The sequence below is a fragment of the Megascapheus bottae genome, chromosome 18 (genome assembly GCF_031878675.1).
Source record: "Megascapheus bottae isolate mThoBot1 chromosome 18, mThoBot2.hap1, whole genome shotgun sequence".
In the NCBI taxonomy this organism is placed as follows: domain Eukaryota; kingdom Metazoa; phylum Chordata; class Mammalia; order Rodentia; family Geomyidae; genus Megascapheus; species Megascapheus bottae.
Genome location: NC_143526.1, coordinates 3,799,837 through 3,821,687, shown reverse-complemented (window position 1 = coordinate 3,821,687; position 21,851 = coordinate 3,799,837). Strand labels below are relative to the sequence as shown.

Genomic DNA, 21,851 nt, shown 5'->3' with positions numbered 1-21,851 from the left:
TCCTACAGAGAAAGATGTTTGTAGATGTTATTTGTTGACCTAAGTCACTCTCTGTAACTATTTTTAAATTTTTTATTGTTGTCAGGGTGATATATAGAGGGGTTACAGTTACATGTAAGTCAGTACATTTCTTCTCCAACATTGTTTCCCTTTTCCATGTTTTTCCTCCCACTTTCTTTGCAACTCTTTAAAGAGAGACAATGAGCATTGTGAAGTCAATCATATCTTAAACAAAATAACCACGGAGACAATGAAATATAGGAAGCATTGAGATAGCACCCATGACCAAACTTTAGAATCTGACATTGACTGACCTGTCTTCTTCCAATGTCTTTCAAAGTATATTGGTAATGCTGCAAGTACTTCTCAAATTCAAGAACTTGGGTCTAATGAAGCTTGTAATGTCAAATTTTTAAAAAATTTTTTTCTGTTTGGAAGGGGAGGGAATACTGGGGCTTCAACTTAGTGTTTGAACTCTACTCCTTAGCTTTTATTTTTCTTCTTCTCAAGCCTAGTACTCTATCACTTCTGGCTTTTTGGTGGTTAATTGAAGGTAAAAGTCTCACGGACTTTCCTGCTAAGGCTGGCTTCAAGCTGCAAATCATCAGATCTTAATCTCCCTAAGTAGTTAGAATTACCTGTGTGAGCCACCAGAGCCTGAATCTTCATTTTACTAAACTATTTTTATATGTTAATTTGCATATACACTTGTGTAGGCATCACTGACCTACACTTGCATAAGTGCGTACAGACAACATCACAAGAGGATGCAAAACCATAACAAACAGTAGGGAAGCTTCTGGTTCTAGTTTATAAAACATGTATATTGCAGGAAGCATCCCAGAGATAATTCCAGCCTTTAGGACTAGATTTCTGTATTGAGCATTACTGTGCATTGCTGTATATCATTGTCCTGAAAGTTTTGTGAATAGAAGATATGTTTCTTATCTCTAGATAAGCTTCCTAAACTGCCACCAGTAAGAATGTCTGCCCTGGACATTGACTTAAAAAAATGATCTAGTTAGAGCAAAATTATTGCAATACATCAAAGACCAATAAGTTCTAATTCTCAGCTAACCTATAAAAATTTGATCCATACCACAGCACATGTAAAATAGAACATATAATTAGAACTGATGGGGTGCCACAGTGTGAAGTCATGATGAAAAATGTTGCCGTGAAAAAATATTTTAAAAGATAAAGTACAATCACTGATAACTGATCCTTGAAATCCTCAGGAAAAAAAATAGCAAGTGTAGGAAGGAATGGTTCACATAAGAATTCTCAATGCAAATTAAAAAAAAAAAACACAGAGAAAAAAAGCAATGGAAAGGTAAATCCTCCTTATAGCAAAGTGTGTTCAGTGCTTCTATTTCTATTAATTATAAGAGAAAGGGGTATTTCTGTCCAGTTCTAACCGCATGTCTGTTTCCTTTACCATGAGCCACTTGTTTTTGTTATTCCTGGGCCACACTAAAGCTACCAGAACAACTATGTTCATTGCTGTTTTATTTACCATAGCAAAGATATGCAACCAACACAGATACCTCTCAGGAGATGAATGCAGGAAGAAAATGTAGTATATACACACAATGGAATTTTATGCTTCCATCATAAAGAATGACATTGCCTTGTTTATAAGGAAATGGAAAGCTCTGGGGCTTGAACTCTGCGCCTGTGCACAGTCATTGTGCTCTTCAGTTCAAGGGTAAAGGCTAGTTCTCCATCACTTGAGTCACAGTGCCACTTCTGGTTTTCTGGTGATTAATTGGAGATAAAGTCTCACTGACGATTTGCACCTGGGCTGGCTTTGAACTGAGATCCTCAGATCTTAGCCTCTTGAGTGGCTAAGATTACAGGCTTGAGCCACTGGTACCCAACTTGCCTCCACTTTTTAAAAATTCAGTCTACTCTTTCTGCTCTGGTCTAGGAGTTCTCCACTGCACATACAGATTAAAATAATCATCTCTAATCTATTTTTCCTGTTCTCACATTCTAAGGACTGTAATAACAACCTCTACTGAGTCTTAAATTTTAATCTCCTAAAATATTAAATTACTTTATATTTGCATACAAAAACATAATAGACTCAGGGAAGAACTCATGTAATTCCTTAGAAAAGGTCAACAAAATCAACAAAGTAAATTACCAGGAAAAGGGGTATTTTAAAGGAGTAGAATAGGGTTAAGGGGAAGGAGATATATGAATGAAGAGAAGGAAGAGGGGAAGTGAAGGAAAAAATGCAGTGCTTATCTTATACAATTATGAAAAGTGAAGAAAGCAGATATTTGAAAAGAGGGATGAGAATTTTCAAAGGGATAATATTAACCAAGATGTTTTGAGTTCATAAACTGGGTTTTGAATATTAGCTCCTTGGTACAACTACTTAAAGTTAATAATATGAAAAACAATGCAAGGTATTAATGGTTCATGCCTGTAATTTCTTGCTACTCAGGAGTCTGAGATTTGAGGACTGAGGTTAGAAGCCAGCACACACAGGAAAGTCTTTGAGATTGTAATATGCAAATATCCACCAAATATTTGAAAATGACACTGGGGAGTTCAAGAGACAGTACTGTCAAACAGACCAAAAAGTTGTTCAACAAAAGAGGGGGTGCTGGGAGCATGGCCTAGTCCAAGTAGAGTGTTTGCCTAGCATGCAGGAAACCCTGGGTACAATTCCTTAGTATTACATACACAGAAATAAACCAGAAGTGGAGCTGTCACTCAAGTGGTAAAATGCTAGCCTTGGGAAAGCCCAAGGACATTGCCCAGGCCCTGAGTTCAAGCCCCAGGAATGGGAAATACATAAAAAGGGAATAAGAAAGGATAAAAAGGGGGATCTATTTTATCAAACAATATATGCATGTATGAACATATTATAATGAATCCTTTTTATAAAAGATCTTTCATTTATTTAGCTTCACATTGAAAATAAAAGTTCTGAAATTTTGTCCTCAGTATATGAGGATCACCTCCCTTAGATCGTCAGTCAAAGGTTCTGGGCCAATCACACAAAATTGCCTTGACCGTTAACTCACAAAAATAAATTTCTATTTTTGAATGTCCATAAAATTTACTTCCATGGGTCTGCAAGCTATTCCATTTATTGCTGAAAATTTAAAATCATGTAATGCTTTTTTGGCTGAAAAGAAAAAACATTGCTTCCGGATGCATGCTATCTCAATACCTATTACTCGTTAAAGGATTTAATTCCCAAATTGCTAGTTTCTACAATTTTCTTGTATCACATCTAGCGCTCCAACAAAACTAGGCATTTATGAGGGCCTTGTTGTGTCAAATCATTTCAAAGAACAGAAATGTATTTGCATAATTCATATTTACAAAGATGTGAGTTATACAAATCCTCATTACGAAGAGAGAATGAACCAGTGTCACCACTCACAACTGAAAGTATTGGGAAATGTTCTTTTTAGCATTCATCAGCCATACTCTCATTTTATTCTATTAGGAGGGAAGGAAGAGCAACGTCAGACTGATCAATGTGCCCATGACTCTTACAGCTGTATTTTTAGAATGACCTATATTAAAAGAGTTGGGAGAACATAAGAGAAATTTACTACCTACAGAATAATGGCTCACTGTAGTGAAAGGGTTTCCCAAGCATGGCACACTCTTCCTTTATTTATGCCCCAGTGCTTGACTGATAGTTTTTTCTTCCCATTTTGCATTACTTTGTAAAGCACGGATTCTCTTGCCTTATTGATCTCTTTATACCCATATCATTCCACCCCTGAGTTATTTGGACTTATGACAGCACTATGTTCCCAAGGTTGATTTAACCTCATCTTCCAAGTATGCAGCACAGAACTCATAGTAGAATATTTTAGGATGGAAACATGTAACACATATATCAGGCAAAGATACAATCTGTTGTCAGAACTAATGAATAAGATAATAGAGACTATAGACAAATAACAGGAAGATAGAAGATGCAGGCCAAAAACGCATTTCTCAGTAATTAAATGATTTGGTAAAGAGTGATGTTCCTTTGTTTTGGGTTATAAAGTATTTTTTTTACAAAAATCATGGTTGTTGTTTATCTTTAGAGAATGCAAGAGTGCAGTAAGAAGTCATAATAATGCATAGTTTGAGGGAAAATGTGGGTGATCCATTAGCTAAGGTCATGCATGGTGTGTGTGTGTGTGTGTGTGTGTGTGTGTGTGTGAATACTGAGGCTTGAACTCAGAATGTAGGTGTGGCACCAAACATTTTTTTCCTCAGAATTGCTCTCTACCATCTAAAACACAGCTCTATTTCTGGCTCTTTGGTGATTAATTTGAAATAAGAGTCTCAGAGACTTTTCCTCCCAGGCTGGTTTTGAACTTTGATCTTCAGATCTCAGCCTCTTAACCAGGTAGTTATGAACCACTGGTTCAAGTATTGGGGTCTTATCCTAGGGAAGGATATATTTTCTCCATATATTTTATTAACTTGTTAACCAGGCAGTTTGTTTTAGTTGATCACATTCCAATGTTGTGTCTTTTTTCATTTTGATTCTATTTTTGCAAAATTCTTATTGTTGGATAGGAGCAAGTGCAAGACAAATATGTAGAGGTAGGCCCATAACCTGTTAAGATTGCTTAATCCTAAAGCATTTCAAAGATTCTTCTAAAAGGAAGAGATAATTGTCTGAGTTGTGTTTGAATGCACATAAATACATTTCCAAATGGGAAAGGAAAATAGAAGTATGCATGTGCATAGTGGCATAGAGGACAGGAGCCAATAATGACTTGTACATGAAAGATTAAATGATAGACAAGTGAATTCAGGTAGTGATCTTTACAGTGAGAAGGAAGTTCACATCGTCTCACAGCATCACCTTAGCTATTTCTAATTTCATATGATACACTGGAAGCAGTGATTGATCTCTAGAAGTGGTCCTTACTCAGTTGCTTCTTTCCACATATAGACAGAAATAGAAATCCAGCCTTAAGGAGCCAAGAAAAAAATTATCTCTAAATTCTAATAGGTACTATGGAAAAAAAGTTCTCCATGATCTCTAACCTTGGGGTTATCTGGAATCCTAGGATTCCATTATCAGCAGGACAACTTCTGACACTATGGTTTATTGATACCAATGTGACTATGAAATATTAAATTTATTTATGAATATCTGGGTAATAAAATCTTGATTACTATCAACTACTCATACCAGTCAGGTTTCCTAGTCAGAACTATATAGAATTTGTTCTAATTCTTCAACTGCAACTCTTTCTTCAATAAGGGAAGAGAAGCCATGCTCAGATAAGACCAGATTCAGATAAGGTCATCTACTATTTTCAATACCATCTAACCTAGAAGTGGTTCTTGTGTATGCACTGATAAAGCTCATCTGCAAATGAGAAATCTGATCTAGTTCTTTGTCACCTTGTGTGGGATATTATCTTCCGGTATCCCTACTAGACAAACTTCTTCATCCTAAAAGCTGGATTCAAAGTTGACCTCTTTTAGAAAACTTTATCACAGGGAGATTTATCTTCTCCCTGCACAGGCCACAAGGGACGTTTTGCTTCTGCCTCTGATAGTGGTGATATATAATTTGTACAATGTTTTATCCTTTAGTGGATATTTTTCACCCAGCATGCTGGAGAGTTGAGGATATAGATTAAAAACAATGTAAACATCTGAATCTTAGTTAATATAAAATCCATTCATACAATTGGTACTTAATTCTTTGTGAAAAGTTGAATCTTATAACAATTTAGTCAACAATGATTATTCTTGAGAGATTCAGGACTAGGACTGCAAACTAAACCCAAGTTACATTCCTGTTTTATTAAGTACACGTATGTTGCATTATGTGGTTGGAAAAATATGGAGACTTGAGAAATAGTTTTGTTTGCCTGTTGCTGTGTTGCTGGAGGCAATGGTCTGAAGAGAACAGAGGAACTATAAAAATAGGACTCCTCCCTTCTTCTTTAGCTCTCTGCCAAAACATTTGTTTCTCTATTGCTCATATACACAATCATGGTACTTAAACTTCATGGATTATGCAAATAAATTTGCTCATTATTGGCCAGAAAGAAAAATTCATCTATTTCAAACCAGTACTCTCACATACATGTCTGATAAAATTTATACAATGTAAACTCTATGTAGATATTACATAGCTGTAAAGTGATTTGTCAGAAATGTAAAGGTAGAGAAAAATTTTAAGATATTTACAATGCTTATAAGTTAAGGTCTCTTTTACTATGTACTGACTAATTGCCCATTAAAATTAAAAATGGATCAGATGATCAACATTGTCTTAATTATTTTTTTGCCAGTCCTGGGCTTGAGCTCAGGGCCTGAGCACTGTCCTTGGGCTTTCTCAAGGCTAGAGCTCTACCACTTGAGCCTCAGAACCACTTCTGCCTTTTTTCTATGTATGTGGTACAGAGGAATCAAACCCAGGTTTTTGTGCGTGCTAAGCAAGCACTCTACCACTAGGCCAAACTCCAGGCCCATTGTCTTAATTTTTGCTGGGCACTATAGGGCATATCTGTAATCCTAGTTATTTGAGAGGCTAAGATCTGAGGACTGAGGTTTGAAGTCACCCCAGGCAGAAAAGTCTGAGAGACTCATCTCAAATTAATCACCAAAGACAGAAGTGGAAGTATGGCCAGGCTTGAGTGAAAAAAACCCAAGTAAGAACATGAGGCCAGGCCAAGTACAGTGGCTCGTATCTGTAATACTAGCTACTCAGGAAGCTGAGATCTAAGGATCAAGGTTCAAAGCCAGCCTGGGCACAAAAGGACCTAAGATTCTTATCTCCAATTAACCTCTAGAAAACTGGAAGTGGGGATTGGCTCAAGGGTAGGGCATTAGCCTTGAGCTGACGAGCTCAAGGACAGTGCCCAGGCCCAGGAGTAGAGTGGTATCCTTGAGCTGAAGAGCTCAGGGAGCCCATCACCCACACACACACACACAAAAAGGAATATCAATACAGGCTGAAAACTTTTAAAAAGACATTTTAAAATCCTGATTTAAATCACTCAAAATGATTATAAGCATATGGTATGCCAGTTATTTTAATAATTAGCTTTTAAAAATCACTATACCCTCTTTAATGGGCAGAGTAATCATGTGAATCTCCTCTCTATCGCATCAGATTTGCAGATGTGTTTCAGACAATAAAAACTCCTGTCAGTTCAGTTCCTCTTTCTAATAAAGGAAATGATCCATCCATTGCTGGAAAAGAGCTTCATTTGTAGCAAATAAATACTAACTTTAGTACAGAAAATTATTTGCTCACAGAATGGGGAAACTGCCAAAGCTAACACCAGAGCATCTGCAGTGGACTAGGGTATAATTATCTTGCTCATCCAAGCACCACTGGACAGACATTAACATCCCCCCACAAGTCCCTCTGCTCAATTTTTTAAATCAACACTTTTAGTAAATAACAACTAGTTTGGAAATCCTGTCAATTATGACTGTATATTTTTGGACCATTTCATGAGAAATGGAAAACAGTTACTAATTGGATAAAATTATGAATCATTTAGCTACTAAAATGGTCAATAGCATCAACCCTGTCCAGTCTCAGATCTTTCTCACACTGTTGGACATTGTCACAGACCTGAGAAGTTTTCAAAAAGGAAATATTCTCTCTTTCTGGTTCTAGATAACTATTGATTTTATGTTTTGAGGAACTGTTTTTTGAATCCTACTGTTTTCTTTTTCCAAGGGGTGAAGTGACCTATGCATTTATGCTATGGCTCCTTCGTTTAGAACAAAACATGGGCAGATCCTCCTGTAAAAGAGGGATGAAAGAATCTTTTTACAATGTGCATGTACCAGTTATCAAAAATAGGGCTGCTAGTCTCATTTGTGGTTGCCACTTCAATCTTTTCTCTACAAGCCAGCAAAAGATAGGCAAGAAAGAGGCTGAAGTTTACATAAAAAGCTGAGATCTGAGGATCATAGTTCAAAGCCAATCTGGATAGACAAGTCATCAAGATGCTTATCCACAATTAATTATCACCACCAACAAACAGTGAATTAGGAATGTGACTCTGGGGATAGAGCTCTCGCCTCAAGTGAAAAAGCTAAGAAACAACATCAAATTCCAGTGTCCACAACACACACACACACACACACACACACACACACACACACACACACACGGAGAAGTAAGAGGAGAAAGTCATGAAGCTATATTCAGACACTGATCTTGTATGTATGACTACAAAAGTATCCCATAGTATCTTTCCTACAACCTACAAATACTATCAGCAATGTCTGACAAGCAGCAGAGAACTTGAAAATTTCTGTTTTCTATCATCACCAAGTTCCTCCAATACTAAAAAGCCAAAAGGACACCATGAATTTTCAAATATAGAGCACATTCTAGCCTATCTTCTTGCACTTAAAAATAATACTACTTTTTTGCTGAGCATAGGTGATTTATGTCTTTCATCCTAGATATTCACGAAAATCTGATCTAAGGATCCTGGATCAAAGTTAGCCTGCATAAAAAATCATTGAGACTTTATTTAACCAGGGAAATGCCAGACATGGATGTGTTGCTCAACTGGTAGAATACCAGCCTAGGGTGAATAAATCAAGTGAAATCATGAAAGAATGATTTTAAGCCCCTGTGTTAACAAAAGAAAATTACTATTTCATTGAAAAAATATTTAAATACCATCAACTTAAACTGTCATCTTGAAATCATCCTTTGGAACCAGGGGAAGAAGACTTCAAATACCACATTAAAAAATGAAAATTTCCCAAGATGAATGATACCAGCAATGGTGCGAATTCTATCTCAAGGCCATATTTCCTGGCATGGTGGTTGACCCAGTACCTGGATATTTCTTCCCAGGCATTTCTCTTTCTATGGCTGCTCTTCCAAACCTAAGAAAATGAGTACTAGGAAATGGGAACTTGCAAAGTGTGTATGGAGAGTGGGGTCAACAGGAGAACGGTAGGAGAATAAATGGGAAAATAAGATAGAGCAAGGGCAAGAATACAAGGTATATGCCAAGGAATTGAGAAATACAAGGGAAGAGGTGGATGGAAGGGGGTGGAAGATGTGGAAGGGATGTCACAGATCAGATACATGTATACATCAATTGTCTTGTTAAATGGCAAAAAAAAACCCCATAACCTAAAAATTAAGAAAAGTGAGGAAAGGGGAGGGTGGGAGGGGGTGGATGAGAATGACAAAAGGGGTGGGTGCACTGAGAAAGAATGGCTGTTGGTCTGTGAGCCCCCGGCTTCTGCTTCTGCCCACTGAGTGAAGAGGAAAATTGACGCTCCAGGTCACCAGAAACACGAAAATTAATGTTGAAAATAAGGTCAAGGTCACCATAGCAGGCACAAATTGTGTGCCTGTGCCCACTGCAGCAGCTTCTAAACCTGGGCTGAGACCAAGAACTGTTCTTGGAGATATTGGTAATAAAAACAGTGAACAGCTACAGGCCAGAGTACCTCTTAGGAAGTAAAATCTTCAGCTACTGGAAAAGCTGTTGCTAAAAAACTGCCAAAACCTCTGGCATAGGCTCCTGTGAGTGTACCAGAGATGGAACAAGAGCCTCAGATAAGAGCCTGAACCTGAGCCTGAGCCTGTTAAGAAAAACTTTCACCTGAACCTGTTTTGGTTGATACTTCCTCTCCAAGCATCCAAACATCTGGATGTGCCCTTGCAGAAGAATATTTATGTCAGACTTCCTCTGATGTAATACTTGCAGTGAATGATGTGGATGCAGAAGATGGAGCGGATCCAAATCTTTGCAGTCACTATGTAAAAGATATTTATGCTTATCTAAGACAACTTGAGGAAGAACAGTCTGTCAGACCAAAACACCTGCTGGGTCAAGAAGTCACTGGAAATATGAGAGCCATCCTTATTGACTGGCAAGTGCAGGTTCAAGTGGAATTCCAGTGGCTGCAAGAGACCATATACATGACTGTTTCCATTATTGATAGATTTATGCAGAATAATTGTGTGCCCAAGAAAATGCTGCAGGCGGTTGATGTCACTGCCACGTTTATTGCAAGCAAATATGAAGAAATGTATCCTCCAGAAATTGGTGATTTTACTTTTGTAACTAACAATACTTTCCCTAAGCACCAAATCAGACAGATGGAAATGAAGATGCTAAGAGCTTTGAACTTTAGTCTGGGCTTCCCTCTACCCCTAAAATGGGAGAGGTTGATGTTGAACAGCATACATTAGCTAAATGCCTGATAGAACTGTCTATGTTGGACTATGAAATGGTGGCACTTTCCTCCTTCTCAAATTACAACAGGAGCTTTTTGCTTAGCCCTGAAAAGTCTAGATAATGGTGACTGGACCCCAACTCTACAGCGTTACTTGTCATACATACACTTAGGATTCTCTTCTTCTTGTGATGCAGCACCTGGCTAAGAACGTAGTCCTGGTGAATCAGGGGCTTACAAAGCACATGATTATCAACAATAAGTATGCTACATCTAGGCATGCTAACATCATCATTCTACCACAGCTGAATTCTGCACTAGTTCAAGACTTAGCCAAGGCTGTGACAACAGTATAACTTGAGCTGGAGTACTATAATAATAGATGCAAATAAAATTGGTACCCATGTCCTGTTTGTACATATTATACTATATTGGCTGGATTTTTAATTAACCTGGTGGTCATTTTTACTTTTAATAGCCTAACTCATTTGAATGTGGTTACTTTCTATTCTGGGGTAACCTTTAAGTCATAGTAAAAGGATATTTTTTTTAGAAAACCTTTTTGTTTTTTATGCTACTTTTGGATTACCAGGGACTCCAACTAATGTATATAATTGGCACTTACATGTTTATATACATGGCTATTTTTAATGTACCTAGATTTTTTAATATGGTAAAGATATATAAAAATGACTGCATATGAGCAAAGTCATTTTGGAGACTTTCTTACCTAATTCTGTTTTTCAGACAAAGCTTGCTACTTCATCTCTAGTTCGCTTGTGTTTCTTCAGGTGCTTGCTGCTCTGCTTCTGTTTTCAGCACTTTGTTGAGTTACCAACTTAACATTTTTTTACTTTAATAAAAATCCAGTTTTCATTTTATGTGTTTTTGTTTATTGGTTAGGAAACTGAAATAGGATGTTAATAATAAAAAGTTAATTTGCCCAACTTTTCTGAATTCTATCACCTTAAAGGATATTGACAGATTAAGATGCATCTAGTTCGCCTCTCCTTTCTAAACATCAATATATGTAAGTTGCCTGGGAGAGTTTAATGGGTCCATTTGGTACACAGCAATATTCTTTCCAACGTGTAGGCCTTTCTATATTTATGTATCATATACTATGGATATACTGTACATGATGTACACAGTTATTGCCCTGTTGACATTGAGATTACATTTGTCCATTGCCCATATAATTCTGATTAAAGATTATACCATTTTTTTTTGGTGGGCATGAGGCTTGAACTTGGCCTGGGCATGGTCGCTAAGCTCTTCAGCTGAAGGCTACTGCCCAACCCCTGGGCCAAGCTCCACTTCCCATTTTCTAGAGATAAATTGGAGATCCGAGTTGCTGGTTTTTTTTTGTGCCAGGCTGGCTTTGAACCTTGATTCTCAGATCTCAGACTCCTGAGTAGCTATGATTACAGTTGTGAGCCACCACCTGGCTTATGCCGGCTTATACAGCGTTTTCTTAAAGTGATAGATTTCCCAAAGTGTATGTGTTCAGGCAGAGTCAGATGACTTTCTCAGTGTTGTCAGCAGTATACACAAGTGTTTTTCTCTGCATCTTTGTTAAATCTTAAAGTAGTCTGTCTTAAATCTTTGTGAATATAACTAGCAACAACTACTCACTTGTTGTTTTAATTTATACTCCCACTTGTATAATCTATGTTAACCCAAGTTAAATAAACGGTTGGTCTTAAAAATAAGAAAAAAATGGAATGACAAAAGGGGTGACACTGATCAAGCAGTTAATAAACTACTCTGTTAAATGGCAACTCATTTGTTCAGCTACCTAATATATATAATATGTATGGATATATATATATATATATTTTTTTTGCCAGTCCTGGGCTTGAGCTCAGGGCCTGAGCACTGTCCTTGGACTTTCTCAAGGCTAGAGGTCTACCACTTGAGCCTCAGCCCCATTTCTGGCTTTTTTCTAAGTATGTGGTACCGAGGAATCGAACCCAGGTCTTCATGCATGCTAGGCAAGCACTTTAACCACTAGGCCAAACTCCCAGCCCATGTATGGATATATATTTAATATGTATATTGTATGAATATATTTAATATGTGTATTGTATGAATATATGCAAATATGTGTATATATAATCATATACATGTAAAAATAAATGTGCATATATACCTATATGTATTTATATGTATATGTATGTCTGTGTATATGCTCATGTGAACATATTCCTACAAGAAAATCCAAGAGGGAATATATCAGAAAGCCAACAGATGAACTTTCCCTTTTAAGCCAGCCTAATGGCCTAATAGAGCTTGCAAGCTATTTGCATTCTGGCAGTTAGTAACACAGGTGCATGTCAAGGACTTGAAGGGGATTATCTTTGTGATGGGTCTTGGCTGCATTTGTTTGTATGCACTGATGGATATTGCTCATTTAGCAGGCTGGCACATCATTGACAATACAGGCTTTGCTTTTCTTGCGATTCTTTTTTTTTTTGTCAGTTGTGGGACTTGAACTCTGGACCTGGGCATTGTCCCTGAGCTCTTCAGCTCAAGGCTACCGCCCTGCCCCTGGAGCCACAGGGCCACTTCCAGTTCTCTGGTGGTTGCTTTTCTTTTAATGCTTATGGTAAAACAATTTAGTGTAATATGCCATTAGAATAATTTTTATTATAATGTAGAAATAATACTGATGTCCTGTGTTTCTTAGTGAATCATTTCCCAAAGAGTATTTTTATACTATTTTTTCATACATGTACACTGGAAATATTGGCTCTTTTCTGGTCTGGGTTCAAACATTTGGTTGTTGAATTGTTAAGAGTAGACTGGCTCAAGGTCAGCCTCACTATATGAAATAAAAAAAATGGCAGAAATGAGCCTGTGGCTCATGCCTGCAATCCTAGCTACTTAAGAAGCTGAGATCTAAGGATCATGGTTCAAACCAGCCTGGTCAGGAAAGCGCATGACTTTTCTGTCCAATTAACCACCAGAAAACTGGAAGTGGAGCTGTGGCTCAAGTGGTAGAGTGCTAGCCTTTAGCAAAAGAGCACAAGGACAGTGCCCAGGCCCAGACCCCACAACCAACATAAAAACCAAAACAAAACAAAATAAAAACCAATGAATGTGAGCATTCTCCCTGTTTGCCAAGTTTTGTAAAGATTCAGCTGACGCTCAGTCTTTTGTTCTACTCAAAATTTTGTACTGAACACAGAAGCAGTTCAAAGAAATCAATTAATTGAAGTACCATTCAGTTATAAGTCATGTATATATGCTTTTGAAGGATATTCTTTGGTTTTCAGTCACTTTGGTAGTCAGACATCCTGGTCTAATGAATTATGTTTTCTCTAATGTAAACTCTATTACAATAATTGTTGGCCAGTGATTAGCTAGGTTCAGAAGATAGGCAAAAGCCGGATGTGAACAGAGACTGAACCGGCATTTTGCACTATGGGAATTTTTCTATAGAGATGAACCCTTTTGGAACACTTTTATTCTGGAAAAAGCATGGGACTAATCACCAAGAATAATTTCTTGATGTTGATGTTTCTAGGTGAACTTTGGTGACAAGTGGAACTCATGGTGAAAATGGCAGAGCTAACAATGTGGCATTTTGGATCCAGAATGTCCTGCCAGAGAAACAATTCACAGTGACAACATCCGATGGGGAAAAAGGAGATTGAACAGATAAAAATGGAACAATTTAGCACCGCACTGCCCAAAGCGAACTCCTTTTGCCTGGATCTGTTTAAATCATCCTAGGTAGAGTGCAGCATAGAACCACTAAATCAATGCAAAGACTCATTAGAAAAAAAGAAGTTATTATTGTTCTTAATAATTGTGTTATTTATTGCTATTTGTGATTTGGAAGTGGGCAAATGATCATGGAAATGGTCACTTAGACATGCAAATTTATTCTCAGATACCCATGGATTTGCTAACTTGCTGTGCAATACTTAATCTGCTAATGGCTAAATGAGCAAATTGTGCTTGATAGTCTCAAATGTCTCTCCCAGTTCTGAGAATCTCAAACATTCACATTAGAATCCAAATACAGGTTTCTGATGACCTGACTGCAGCAACAAACCAATTCGTAACCTGCATCCTTAAAAGACAGGGGCTTCAATTTGGCTCAGATCAGTATAAATCTATCAGCTAACAAAGCATTCTTTATGAAACAGGTTTCTACCTCAGCCTTATCATAGACTAGAATATTGAGGTAGAGTCTTTAACTCTGTATTGTATATTCTGAGGAAATAACAATTGTTTAGTGTTGTGGTTATGCAATAGAGTAGAAAGGATGGTTTGCAAAAGAACTGGAATCTGCTGTTGTAACCTCATTCCTACTTTAGGAATAAAATATGTTAAGATGAGGCCTGGAGTTTAGCCTAGTGGTAGAGTGCTTGCCTAGCACGCATGAGGCCCCGGGTTCAATTCCTTGGTACCACATACATAGAAAAAAGCCAGAAGTGGTGCTGAGGCTCAAGTGGTAGAGTTCTGGCCTTGAGAAAGTCTAAGGACAGTGCTCAGGCCCTGAGTTCATGGCCCAGGACTGGCAAAAAAAAAAAAACAAAAAATGAACAAACAAACAAACAAAAACCTCAGGGGCTGGGAGTTTGGCCTAGTGCTAAAGTGCTTGCCTAGCATGCACGAAGACCCGGGTTCAATTCCTCAGTACCACATATATAGAAAAAAGCCAGAAGTGGTGCTGAGGCTCAAGTGGTAGAGCTCTAGCCTTGAGAAAGTCCAAGGACAGTGCTCAGGCCCTGAGCTCAAGCCCAGGACTGGCAAAAAAAAATATGTTAAGATGTCTTGTACTATGATGTTATCAGAGAGTTATACGTCTGTGTGCTTATACACATCTAAGTCACTTAAAGTCTCCAGGTAATTAAGTGCAGTCACCAATTGTTCATTCTGTACCAATTAAGCATGGAGAATTAGGTTAAGTGCTTTTCTTGACCCGCAAAGGTTTTTTTGTCCTCCGTAAGCATCACTTCTAAGTGCTACACGTGTCCTGCACTGTTTTGAACATTTCTGGAAATGAAAACAGAATCACGGAGATGAAGGACACAGAGGCAGCCTGAGATCCCTCGGGCTGTCTCCAGATTGTACATCACTTCATCTCACTGTTCTGAGCCATCATGGAAATATACACAGGATCTTCTTCTTTCTGAACCAATTCTAGCCAGCTGAACTAAGTATGACAGTTGTATTTTCTTTTCATTAATAATGTGTAAATGGTTAGAACATTGACACAGAAAAATTCTAAAGGCATACTTTCTTGATATTGACTTATTCAGTTAAGCTCTAGGGACCAGGATTTGTATCATTGTAAAGGAGACTGCGCTAAAATTTCCTACTGAAACTAGAGTCTATTCAGCCACCAGAACAAACTTGATGATGCATTTCAATGAGGAAAACAGAGAGGGAGCTAAATGCCTGGTAAAAGGTTGGCTGCCCACAGGCATCTTCTTATGGTAAGATTCTTTGAATTTACATAATTCAATCATATCATGACAGGTAGCTTGTGCTATTTATATTAGAGAAGCTTTGACTTTGTATCTTTATACTAAATTATAATGATATTACATCTGTCCATACACAGATTCCTTGACTACAGATGCCCTACCAAATTGTGACAGGTGAATTTATGGGCATAGTTGTCCCACCTGTCCAGCAAAGAGTGGCAGAGTACAAAATGGTGACTGACACTGAATGCCAAGGTCAACATGTGACCTTGTAAAATACTGTTTCTCTGTTTTAAAAATCTCTGTGCCTGTGAGAAATGCAAGTGACTGAAACACAGAGAAAAAACATCTGATTTTTAAGTTTGACCTGAAGATGGAGAATCAAAGGAAAGGTATCATAAATAGCAGTATTAACCATGAGCAAACTTGTAAACTAAGAAAATTTTTTTCTGAAATTCAAAAATTCAAACCTGAATATGTGCAAGTGACTAACACAGACAAGAAATCTGATTTTGGGGGCCTAGAGTTTGGCCTAGTGGTAGAGTGCTTGCCTAGCATGCATAAAGACCCAAGTTCAATTCCTTGGTACCACATATACAGAAGGCTGGAAATGGTGCTGTGGACCAAGTAATACAGCACTAGCCTCGAGAAAGCCCAAGGACAGTGCTCAGACCCTGAGTTCAAGGCCCAGGACTGGCAAAAAAAAGTTGACAATTTTACCTTTTGTTTTACTAGTAACATGAAAACAAAAATGTAAAATATAACAAAAATCTTATTTGGGGTCTTTTATTGTTCCACATGAAATTTTTAATTGCCTTTTCTATTTCTTTAAAGAATGACATTGGATAATGAGGAGTATTGCATCGAATTCGTAGATAGCCCTTGGCAAGATTACCATTTTCACAATGTTGATTCTTCCAATCCAGGAGCATGGGAGGTTTTTTTCATTTCCACAGTTCTGCTTTAATTTCCCTTTTTAGGGTTTTAAAGTTTTCATCAAAAAGGTCCTTTACATTCTTAGTTAAGATAATTCCTAAGTACTTTATTTTCTTTGAGGCTATTGCAAAAGGAGGTGCTTGCCTGATTATTGCCTCATCCTCTCACTGTTGGCGTATAGGAAGGCAGTTGATTTTTGAGGGTTAATTTTATACCCTGCTACCCTGCTACCTTGAATCAGCTCAAGTTGCTTGGGAGTAGTGTCTACAGGGTTCTTTAAGTACAGAATCATGTCATCTGCAAAGAGAGAAAGTTTTACTTCCTCTTTCCCCTTTAAGCTTACTTCTTGCCTTATTGCTCTGGCAAAGAATTCTAATACTATGTTAAAGAGGAGTGGAGAGAGTGGGCATCCTTGTCTTGTTCCTGATTTTAGAGGGAATGGCTTTAGCTTTTGCCATTAAGTGCAACGCTAGCTGTGGGTTTTTCATACACAGTCTTTATTATACTGAGAAATGTTCCATGGATTCCTAGTTTCTCCAGAGCTTTTAACATAAAGGGGTGTTGGTTCTTGTCAAATACCTTTTCTGAATCTATTGAGACAATCATGTGATTTTTGTCCTTACTCCTGTTGATGTGTTGAATTATATTAATTAATTTGCTTATGTTGAACCAGCTTTGCCTCCCTGTGATGAATCCTGTTTGATCATAGTGTATGATTTTTTTGATGAGTTGTTCAAGACGGTTGACCAGTATTTTGTTGAGAAAAATCTAATAACAACAGATGCTGGAGGGGATGTGGCCAGGAGGGATAACTACTACACTGTTGGTGGGAGTGCAAACTTGTTGAACCACTATGGAAAGCAGTATGGCAGTTCCTCAAAAGACTAAACATAGAGCTCCCCTATGACCCAGCAATTCCACTACTTGGCATTTACCCAATCATCCAGAAACAAGGACATACTAAATCCACTAGCACAACGATGTTCATTGCAGCACTATTTACCATAGCAATGATATGGAACCAACCTAGATGTCTCTCAGTTGATGACTGGATCAACAAGATGTGGTAGTTATACACAATGGAATACTATGCTGCTGTCAGAAAGAAGGACATCTCCCCATTTGTAAGGAAATGGAAAGACTTAGAAAAAGTCATATTAAGTGAAGTAAGCCAGACTCAAAGGAACATAGGCCCAATAGTCTCCCTCATTTGTCATAATCAGTAGAAACCTTGGGCTCTCCTAGCAGAGATTCACAATAGAACAAAATCTAGTTACATAAGGCCATATAGTATGATGCTAAATGTAAGGACCTCCAGGATATAGAAACAAAAGCCATATAATGAGTGATTGTTGTCCTTGATGTACTATGTTATCTCTCATCTCTTTTACTGTCCCTTGGTTATCTCATATTGTTACAATATTTCACCTTGTTATCTGATATATCTTATATATACTTAATTGGTTGTTTGAAATAGGAGAGGGAAGGGGGAAATCAAGTTGTGAGGGGGGAGGGGAAGGGAAATGAGAAACAGGACATGAGAAAGGGTATAATATTTGTGAAGTAATGTACCTTCTATCTGATGAATATAATGTAACCCTTCTATTAATTACAATAAAATATATGAAAAAAGTAAATGTATTTTAATACAAAACTTCATAAACTGTAAAACTGTCAGTTTGTGATATATCTATGTACCCATCTATATCTATACCTATATATCTATCTCCTTCTCTCTCTATATAGATATATATCAATATCAATATCTATGTATCTATAGATGTTTATATCTAGATACATATAGATCTCTAGATAGTTATATTTATATAGAAATAAGACAGTAGCTCATGCCTGTAATCCTAGCTACTCAGGACGCTGAGGTCTGAGGATTGTGGTTTGAAGCTAACCTCATCAAGAAAGTTTATGAATTTATTTCCAATTAGCCCCAAAAAACTGGAAGTAGAGCTGTGGCTCAAAGTGGTAGAGAGTTAGTCTTTAGCAAAAGAGCTCAAGTAGAGTGCCTAGGCACTGAGTTCAGGCCCCACATCCAACAGAAACAAAAGCAAAACAAAACAATACAAAACGCAATAAACATGAGTATTCTCCCTGTTTGCCAAACTCTGGAAAGATTTAGCTAATGCTCAGTCTTGTATTTAATTCAAAACTTTGTACTGTATATGGAAGCAATTCAGAAAAAATCAATTAATTTAAGTAGTAATAGTTATAAGTTATATATCTTTACATATCTAGATATACAATGATATCTAGATATCTGTACCCCTATTTATATCTTTATATTTAAATATCAATATCTCTATCTATCTGTCTATCTATATCTTACAAACTGATACTGTCCCCAAGCTTTTTTGCTGAAAGCTGGCCTTCTCCCATGTGAGCCACACCTATACTCTAACTCTTTCAGGTAGCTAATGGGAGATACCATTCTCATGTCAAGGCTGGCTTTGAATCGCAATCCTCAGATCTTAGTCTCCTGAGAACCTAGGATTACAAGCCTAAACCATCAGTGCTCAGGTGTAATTTATATTGTAGCACAGTTAAAAAGCACTCAAGAGTTTGGATGTGAAAAATGGGTTTGGATTCTGTATGAACATTACTAATATTTGCTGAAATAATGTATGACAAAGCAAAAGTATGGGAATGAGTAAGTCACCTAACAAGGAATATTTAGCTTGATTATTCACTTGGGAGTTATGTGTAGATTTATGAGCCAGACCATCTTTCATGAAGATAAAAGAAAGGACTGGGATTATCATTTAAGGAATGATAGTGATTCAAAATGAAGGTATCGCTCTCTGTCAGCTTAAAAAAAATTACCATCACAGCTTTTAGTACAGATTTCAATTTTAATAATCTTCTTTAAAAAATCACTACAAACATCACCCCACCGTGTAATTTGTTTCTTTCACATTGATGGCTTTCCTACTGTTTAAAACTAATTGCTTTTTTGCATTATCCTAAGGTCAGCCTCAGCAGAATGAATTTGGAGACAGCATAGCTGTGAGCCACAACTGTTTAACACTTCAAGAACAGATCACAATGCTCAGTGCACATCTCCTTCAGAACTGGGCCAACAACTGTGACTCAAGGCTAACATTATACTGACAGACAGCATAACTTGAAAGTTTGTCAATTAATTGGATGTTTATTTGCATATCTTTGACATGCAATCTGAAATTATACTCATTTAAAATAATATGCCAATTAGGATATGCAATAGTAAAAATATGTCTAGGACTGTTTGGAAGATTTGTGAGGATACTCAAGTCCTACTTTTGTGTGTGTGTGTGTGTGTGTGTGTGTGTGTGTGTGTGTGTGTGTGTCTGAGTCTGTGTCTGTGTCTGTGTCTCGGTTGTGGGGCTTGAACTCTCGGACTGGTTGCTGTCCCTGAGATCTTCTGCTCAAGGCTACCACCCGACCCCCAGAGCCACAACACCACTTCTGGTTTTCTAGTGGTTAATAGGAGATAAGTGTCTCACAGTGCCTGGCCTGGCTCAGCCTCTTGAGGAGCTAGGATTACAGGCATGAGCCACCTCGGCCAGCATTCAAGTCCTACTTTTAATCTCTCATCGACTATATATCTTTCTTTTTCATTTTCTTTTTTTCATATATTTTTATTGTAATTAATAGAAGGGTTACATGATATTTGCCAGATAGATGGTGCATTAATTCCCACACATTGATACCTTTTCACATGTCTTGGTCCCCATTTCCCTCCCCCCCACCCCTCATTTTGTTTTCCCTCGTTCCCTATCCAATTTCAAATAACCAAATACAAATATATCAGGTATATCAGGTAACAAAGTGAGATACTGTAACAATATGAGATAACCAAGGGACATCAAAAGAGATGAGAGATAACATAGTACCTTAAGAACAACAATCATTCATTATATGGCTTATGTTTCTATATCCTAGAGATCCTTTCATTTACCATCCTACTATATGGCCTTTTGTATCAAGGTTTTGCTCTATTGCAAATCTCTGCTAGGAGAGCCCAAGATGTCTACTGATTATGACAAATGAGGGAAACCATTGAGCCTAAGTTCCTTTGAGTCTGGCTTTCATCCACCTTCCCTCCCTCTCTTCTTTCACTTCTTCCTTAATTTTCTTTATTTCCTTCTTTGTGTCATTACTGTAGCTTGAACTCATGCTCTTAACTAGGCTTCTTGCTGTAAGGTGGTGCTTTACCCTTTACACCACTCTTCTACTTCCTACTATTCATGGATCAATTGTATATAAATGTCTCCTGAATTTGTCTGTGGAGGCTGCTTTTAAACCCTGATGCTCAGATCTTAGTCAAATGAGTAGTTGGGATTCCTGGCATAGGCCACAAACCTAGCTTTCTAATCCACCTATGAAGATGGTATGGAAGATTCAAAATTGTATACTGTCCTCAACTTTCCCAAGAGTAACAAATAGTAAAGTTAAAAATAATTAATATTGGGACCGGGAGTTTGGCCTAGTGGTTAAAGTGCTTGCCTAGCATGCATGAAGACCCGGGTTCGATCCCTTGGTACCACATACATAGAAAAAAGCCGGAAGTGGTGCTGAGGCTCAAGTGGTAGAGCTCTAGCCTTGAGAAAGTCCAAGGACAGTGCTCAGGCCCTGAGCTCAAGCCCAGGACTGGCAAAAAAAAAATTAATATTTTCCCTGTCCATTAACTGGTCTATTAGCATATCTTGAGATAACTGCTAATGTAGGTGAAATGATGGAATTTTTTCCTACTGAATATGACAAATGAAATTAGTGAAGAGAAGCCATACATTTGCAGAGTGAGGTAAATAATATTTGCATGTGTGTGAGTGTCTGTGTGTGTGTATGTGTGTGTGTGTGTGTGTGTGTGAGAGAGAGAGAGAGAGAGAGAGAGAGAGAGAGAGAGAGAGAGAGAGAGAGAGAGAGAGAGAGAGAGAGGGAGAGGGTAGAACAGAGGGAAAGACTCATTCACCTCTTTCCTGTCATTTTTACCTAAGCAGAACACACCATAACTATATATATGGCAAATGGCACTTGCAATAAATTCTTAAAAATCAGTTATATTCACTACAGAAATAATAAACCCAGTTTTCCAGCAGATCAATTATAAAGAGCAGAATATTTATGCGTTTAGAAGTATTATAAGAAAGAAGAAGCATAGGGCTCATGCCCATAATTCTGGCTATTCAGGAGGGTGAGATCTGAGGATCAAGGTTTGAAGACAGCCCAAGCAGACAATTCTGAGACATTCTTATCTCAAGCTAAGAATAAGACAGTACTGGAAGTGGAAATGTAACAGAT

The 21,851-nt window shown here is 37.6% G+C and overlaps 1 protein-coding gene and 1 pseudogene across 5 annotated transcripts in view; one reads left to right on the top strand and one right to left on the bottom strand.

Moving 5' to 3' along the window:
• The window catches only part of Rbms3 (RNA binding motif single stranded interacting protein 3), a 765,138-nt gene that overhangs the window by 619,579 nt on the left and 123,708 nt on the right, over positions 1 to 21,851 (bottom strand). The gene's annotated exons all lie outside the window — the stretch shown is intronic.
• On the top strand, positions 8,877 to 10,532 carry LOC150050016 (G2/mitotic-specific cyclin-B1 pseudogene; annotated as a pseudogene).